This window comes from Dasypus novemcinctus, chromosome 8 (assembly GCF_030445035.2).
Source record: "Dasypus novemcinctus isolate mDasNov1 chromosome 8, mDasNov1.1.hap2, whole genome shotgun sequence".
In the NCBI taxonomy this organism is placed as follows: domain Eukaryota; kingdom Metazoa; phylum Chordata; class Mammalia; order Cingulata; family Dasypodidae; genus Dasypus; species Dasypus novemcinctus.
Window position 1 is genome coordinate 47,986,825 of NC_080680.1, and position 7,770 is coordinate 47,994,594.

The window sequence follows — 7,770 nt, forward strand, 5'->3', positions numbered from 1 at the left end:
ATCAGATTGTCAAAAATTCAAAACTAAAACAGAATCCTGAAAGCAGCAAGAGAAGAGATTCATCGTATATAAGGGAAGCTCAATAAAATTAAGTGCTAATTTCTCATCTGAAACCATGGAGGTAAAAAGACAGTGGTATGACTAAGGTGCTGAAAGCAAAAAATTGCCAGCCAAAAATTCTGTATCCAGCAAAACTGTCATTCATAAATGAGGGAGAGTTCAAAATACTCACAGATAAACAGAAATTGGGAAAATATGCCAACAAAGAGTCCTGCACTTCAAGAAATACTAAGGGAAAAAAGAAAAGAAATACTAAGAGGATTTCTGCAGGTTGAAAGGGGGAAAAAAGGAGAGAGAAGGTTGGAGCATGTCAGAGTTGCAGATCTGAAGGGTATCAGGAATGAAAGACAAAGAGAGATTGGGATCAGGGGATCTGAGAGCATTGAAGCCTCAAGCTCATCAGACAAGTTTATTAATCTCAGGGGCTTCTTTATATACCCCAAGCAATCGTGAGAACCAGCAACTATTCTAGCTAACTATTCCCATTACCTCAACCTGTGTAACACAATGGATCAAATGCTATGATTGTAATTCAAAGTTCAAAATTTCAATGTTCTATTATATTGTTGAGAAAACATACCCATAAATCTTGTTGCCCAGGTTGTTCCATTCTACCTAGTCCTCATTCCACCTGAATGTATACATCTCCTTGCTAGATTTATGACCTGCATGTATAGCTATGGAGACAGCATGATTCAGTGGTCAAGGAAGTAACTTGCTTCCATGGAAACAACATGCCTTTGTTTCCCACATTTCCCCCTTTTTGTTTTAGTCAGGGTGGCTGTGCCTGTCTTAGGTTGCCTCCTCTGGGAGTCTTACCCGTCATTGACTACCAGCCAACTCAAAAAGAAAAACCATATGATAGCCTGAAAAGATGTAAGAAAGTATTTGACAAATTCACCATCCATTCCTAATAAAAAACACTCAGCAAACTAGGAATAAAAGAGAATTTCCTCAACCTGATAAATGGGATAGATGGTAGACCTACAGCTAACATCATAATAGTGAAAAGACTGAACATTTTCTCTCAGATCAAGAACAAGAAAGGAACATCCACTTTCACCACTTCTATTCAACATTTTACTGGAGGTTCTAGTTATTGCAGTAAGGCATGTAAAAGAAAGAGAAAAAAATAAATAAAATGACAAAAAAGAAATAAAGTGGATTTTAAGAACTTAGAGAATGAAAAAAAAAAAAGAAAGAAATTAAAGACATCCAGATTAGAAAGAAAAAGTAAAACTGCCTTTATTCATAGGCAACTTGATCATCCATGTTGAAAATCTGATGGAATCTATTATTTATTTAATAGAACTAATAAAGTTTAGCAAGGTTCCAGGGTGATACAACATCAATATGCAAAAATAAATTGTATTTCCATATATCAAAGAACAATTAGAAACTGAAATTTTAAAAATGCTATTTATATTAGAATTTAAAAATGTAAATACTTAGGGATCTATCTGACAAAAGACCTGTTATGGTGGTTTGAAGCTGTACATACCACAGAAAAATGTTCTTAAAGTTAATTCATACCTGTGGGTGTGGACCCATTGTAAGTATGATCATTTGGTGAGTAGGCTCCTAAGTTTAGATGTGACTCACCTCATTCAGGGTGGGTTGTAATCCTCTAACAGAAATTCTTTATAAAAGAATGAAACTCAGACAGAGAGAAAGCAATGGAAGCAAGAAGCTGAAAACAAAAAACTGAGAAGAGAAGGGAGAGACGAACAGGTGCTGCCATGTGCCTTGCCATGTGATAGAGGAGTCCAGAATCACCAGCAGCCAGGCTTCAGGAAGAAAACTTCAGATGATGCCTTGATTTAGACATTCTTCTTAGTTCAAAACTGTAAGCTTGTAAACTAAAAAATCCTCACAGTTAAAAGTCAACACATTTTGTGGTATTTGCTTTCAGCAGCTTAGCAGTCTAAAACATCTGTATACTGAGAAAAATTAAAGAAGACCTAAATAAGTGAAAGCACATATCCTGTTCATGGGTTAGAAGACCTAATATGGTTAAGATGTCAGTTGCCACCCAAGTTAATAAACACATTTGGTGCAATCCCAATATAAATCCTAAACTGATTCTAAAATTATTATGGAAATACAGGCAGCCAAGGATAAACAAAAAAATTTTTTTAATGAAGAACAACAATGGAGGTCTCACCTACCTTATTTCAATACTACCATAAAGCTACAGTAATGCAGGCAGTGCAGTATTAGCATAATAAACATAGACACATCAATGGAACAGAATAGACAGTTCAGAAATAGACTTAATCATATGTAAACAACTGATTATTTACAAAGGTGCAAGGCAATTGAGCAGAGAAAGAATAGACTTTTCAACAAATGGTGCTGGAAAAAAGTATTCTATATGCAAAAAAAACAAAACTGGGCATTAATCCATACCTTGCACTATATGTAAAAATTAATTCAAGATGGATCATGGACCTGAAAGTTAAACCTATAACTTTAAAGTCTTTAAAAGAAAACATAGTAGGGCATCCGTCTACCACATGGGAGGTCCGCGGTTCAAACCCCGGGCCTCCTTGACCCATGTGGAGCTGGCCCACGAGCAGTGCTGATGCGCACAAGGAGTGCCACCCCACGCAGGGGTGTCTTCCACGTAAGGGAGCCCCATGCGCAAGGAGTGCACCCGTAAGGAGAGCCACCCAGTGCGAAAGAATGTGCAGCCTGCCCAGGAATGACGCCGCCCACACTTCCCCCGTGCTGCTGACGACAACAGAAGCGGACAAAGAAACAATACACAAAGAAACAATACGTAGCAAATAGACACAGAGAACAGACAACGGGGAGGGGGGGGCAGTGATTAAATAAATAAATAAGACATTATTTAAAAAATAAAATAAAATAAAACATAGAAAATCTTTGTAACCACAACTTAGACAAAAATTTCTTATATATGACCTCAAGATTATGATCCATAAAAGAAAAAAACTGATAAACTAGACTTCATCAAAATTATAAACTCTTACTTTTGAAAGAAACTGTTATAAAAGTGAAAATATTTGCAAAACATACATCTGATAAAGACTGGTATCCAGAATATACAAAGAACTTTCAAAACTCAATAACGAAGCCCAATTTTTAAAAAATGGACAAAATATTTGAATAGATACCTCACCAAAGAAGATACATAGAGGGTACATGAAAATGTGCTCAGCATCATAAATCATGTAGGGAAATGCAAACTGAAATCACAATGAATAACCATTTCTCACTCTTTATGTGTCTATTAGGTTTAGTCCATTTATCATATTATTCAAGCTGTTTCCTTATTGATCCTCTACCAGATGTTCTATCCAATGCTGAGAGTGGTGTATTGAAGTATCCAACTATTATTGTAGAGATGTCTATTCCTCCCTTCAGTTTTACCAGGGTTTGCCTCATGTATCTTGGGGCATCCTGGTTAGGTGCATATACATATATTATTTCTTCCTGGTGAATCATTCCTTTTATTAATATGTAATATCTTCCTTGTCTCTAATAACAGTTTTGATATTAAGCTTTTAAAGTCTATTTCATCTAATATAAGTATTGCTACCCCAGCCTTTTTTCTTTCTTTTTTGTTACTGCATGCATAGAATATCTTTTTCCAACCCTTCATTTTCAATCTCTTGGTATCCTTGTTTCTAAGGTGAGTCTCTTGTAGACAACATATAGATGGCTCATATTTTCTTATCCATTCCACCAGTCTGTTTCTTTTTATTGGGGAGTTTAATCCATTAAAATTCAATGGTAACAAACAAGGCAAGTAAGGGTGGATGGTGGAGGGGGGGGGGGCGGGAACAAACCCTTTCCTTAAAATATTTTTAAGGAAAGGAATCAACAAAAAACAAATTCCAAATCAAGTTGCTGGGCTATATTATATAAGCAGTTTAGAATTTTAAACAGACGCAAAGGGAATAAAGCAAATGGGGAGAAAAAAGACCAATAAAGTTTCTGGCTACAACACAAGAGACATATCATTACCATATGATCTAATGTGGGTGTCAGCCGGATTGTGTTCATTGAGGGAAACCTTTATTTTTTTACCATGCTATGGAGTAGCACCTACTAAAATGTCTGGAATCAGACAGACAGGCAATAACAAGTCTTAGCAAGAATGTAGAGAAACTGAAACATTCATAAATTACAGATAGGAATGCAAAATTGTTCAGTAACTTTGGAAAACAATTTGACTGTTCCTAAAAAAGTTAAAAATAAATTCACCATATGACCCAACAATTTCACTTTTATGAATCTAAGAGAAAACAAACAAAACAAAAAACAAAAAAACAAACAAAAATATATATATATGTATATATAGCCTTTCAGTTACCAGACCTGGGTTTAAATCATGGTGTTAAATTTATTACCAAGTTACTTAACACGATTTGATCTGTTTCAATCTGTAAAGTAGATGGTAACAAGACCTTCATTAAAGAGTTTTTCTAAATATTAAATAAAGTTACAAAGTGATGGTGCCTTAATATTAATACTATGCTTGGCATCTAATAGGAGCCCAATAAGTGGCAGTTCCCTTTCTCACTTTTAAGACAAGATCTGGAAAAGAGACACATTTGACTAAAGAAAGCTGTCTCTAAACAATTATCCGAAGACTGTATAAACAGAAGGAAGTGGGAGAGAGTGAAGAGGTTAGGCAGTGTTCAAGAATTAGGCAGAATTTAAAAAGCACTCCAGCAAACAAGACTTTCAGTCCCTAGAGAGGTATATTCAGCAGTGGGGCCATTACAGGACCTTGCTGAAACAGTCCTTCCAACTATCACTTTACCAAAAAAGTTAACAGTGGCTATTTCTGGATCTAGGGAGTATGGAAGTTTTAAATTTTCATTTCAATATGTTTGTATTGTCTAAATGCATTATAGTGAATGCATATTTTGTAGTCAGAAAAATTAATAAGACATCCCAGAACACATCTCCTACCTCGCCCAAGACCTCACACTCAGTGAGTGGTAGACATGGAGACTTTAAGAACTTGAAGAACCTTCATACATTGTTAACAACAAAATTAACAAAATCAGTCCTGGAACATTTACACCTTTGGTGAAACTGGAACGACTTTAGTTGTCAAAGAATCATCCAAAGGAATTGCCAGAAAAAATGCCCAAAACTCTTCAGGAGCTGTGTGTCCACGAGAATGAGATCACCAAAATATGAAAAGCTCTTTTCAATGGACTGAACCAGATGATTGTCATAGAACTGGGAACCAACCTGCTGAAGAGCTCAGGAATTGAAAACGGAGCCGTTCAAGGAATGAAGAAGCTCTCCTACATCCACTTCGCTGATACCAATATAACCTCCATCTCTCAAGGTCTTCCTGCTTCCCTTACCGAATTACATCTTGATGGCAACAAAATCACCAAAGTTGATGCAGCTAGCCTCAAAGGACTGAATAATTTGGCTAAATTGGGACTGAGTTTCAACAGCATCTCTGCCGTCGACAACGGTTCTCTGTCCAATGCACCTCATTTGAGGGAGCTGCACTTAGACAACAACAAGCTTGTAAAAGTGCCTGCTGGGTTGGCAGAGCATAAGTGTATCCATGTTGTCTCCCTTTATAACAACCATATCTCTGCAGTTGGATCTAATGACGTCTGCCCACCTGGATACAATACCAAAAAGGCTTCTTACTCAGGTGTGAGCCTTTTCAGCAACTCAGTTCCATACTGGGAGATCCAGCCAGCCACCTTCCAATGTGTCTACGTGCATTCTGCCATACAGCTTGGAAACTACAAGTAACTCGCAAGAAAGCCCTAATTTTATAACCTGGCAAAATCCCATTAATGTCATTGCTGAAGAAAAATGAAAGCTAGATACTGGAAACTAACTGCAATGTTGATGTTTTCCTCACATGACTTATTTCACATCAAGCCAAATATGCAGTTTAAATAATTACCTAATAAAAAAATTATTTTGCCTGCAAAAAAAAAAAATTCAATGGTATTCTGTAAAGGCAATTCTTATTTCACCCACTTTGACCTTTGAGTTTTATCTGTCATTTTATTTTCACCACTCTTTAGACACTTTCAGTTTCTGTTACTGATACAATCATCATTTCTAAACTCTATTCCAAGCCTCTCTCTCCTGTCTATTCTTTTCAGGTTGTAATACTCCCTTTAGTATTTCCTACAAAGCAGGTCCCTTTCTTATAAGTCCTCTCAGTTTCTATTTATCTATGAATATTCTAAACTCACCCTCATTTTTGAAAGACCATCTTCCTGGATATAAGATTCTTGGCTGGCAGTATTTCTCTTGCAGTATTTTAAATATAACATACCACTGCCTTCTTGTCCCCATGGTTTCTGACGAGAAATCAGCACTTACTGGGTATCCCTTATATATTTTATACATCACTTCTCCTGCTGCCCTCAGAATTCTTTGTCTTTGGCATTTGACATTCTGGTTAGTATGTGTCTCAGAGTTGGTCTATTCAGATTTACTCAGATGGGAGTACATTGTGCTTTTTGGACACAAATATCTATGTCCTTCAATAGAGTTGGGAAATTTTGTACCATTATTTCTTCAAATATTCCTTCTGCCTCCTTCCCCTCCTCTTCTCCTTCTGGGACACCCATGACACATGTTTGCATCTCTTTTGCTACCATGTAGTTCCCTGAGACCCTGTTCAATTTTTTGCATTCTTTTCTTCATCTGTTATTTTGCATGTTCGCTTTCAGAGATCATGTCTTCAAGCTCACTGATCCTTTCTTCTGCCTCCTCAAATCTGCTCTTATATGCCTTCAGTGTATTTTTTATTTCATTTATTGAACCTTTCATTCCTATAAGATCTGCTATTTTTCTATGTATGCTTTCAAGTTTTTTCTTTTTGCTTACCCATTGTCCTCTTAATATCCTTGATCTCTTTAGCCATCTCATTGAATTTATTAAGGAGATTTGTTTGAACATCTATGATTAGTTTTCTTAACTCCTTTATGTCATCTGCAGGCTTATATTGTTCCTTTAGTTGGGCTATCTCTTCCTGTTTCTTGGTATGGACTGTAATTTTTTGTTGGCATTTCAGCATCTGGCTTGCTAGATGTATTTATTCTGGGTGCAGTTTCTCCCTTTAGTTTAGGGATTTCTTATCTTTTCTCCCTTGCTGGTTGTGTAGTAGGAGCCAAGGATGTAGTTGGTGCTGTAAGCTATGGAAACTGAAGCTGCCCACTTCACTGTCTGTAGTTGCCCAGAGAGACTGATGAAACTTCACACCCCTTCCTCTCTACCTGGGGCAGGGATGAAGCTGCAGTTGAGGGCAGAAATCTTGCCATGTGGGTCCAAAATGACCACAGTTGCCTAGGTATACTGACATAGCACCAGCTCACCCCCCATGCTGGGATTGGGGATGGACTCTCTGGAGTGCCAAACAATCTAATCTGTGTGGGTTGAATATGCCTGCAATTGCCCTGAGAAGCTGAGTGAGTACTGTACCTTCTGCACTTCAGGGGGTGGAAATGGAACTACCAATGCCCAAGAGTTCAGGTCATGTAGTTCAAAAGAGCCTGCCATTGCCCAGAAAGGCTGAGGAAGCACCAGTTCCCTCCTATCTTACTGAGGGTGGGTATGGAGCCACAGGAATCCAACAGTCCAGTCTGCAGGTTGTAAGTGTCTGCCATTGCCCAGAAAGGCTAAGGAAACCCAGCTCCCCTCCTCTCCTACCTGGGGGTAAAGATGGAGCTACAGGTGTCT

The 7,770-nt window shown here is 37.5% G+C and overlaps 1 pseudogene; it reads left to right on the forward strand.

Annotated features, from left to right (window-relative positions):
* Nucleotides 1-5,172: 5,172 nt before the first annotated feature.
* On the forward strand, nucleotides 5,173-5,835 carry LOC101412459 (decorin pseudogene; annotated as a pseudogene).
* Nucleotides 5,836-7,770: the final 1,935 nt, after the last annotated feature.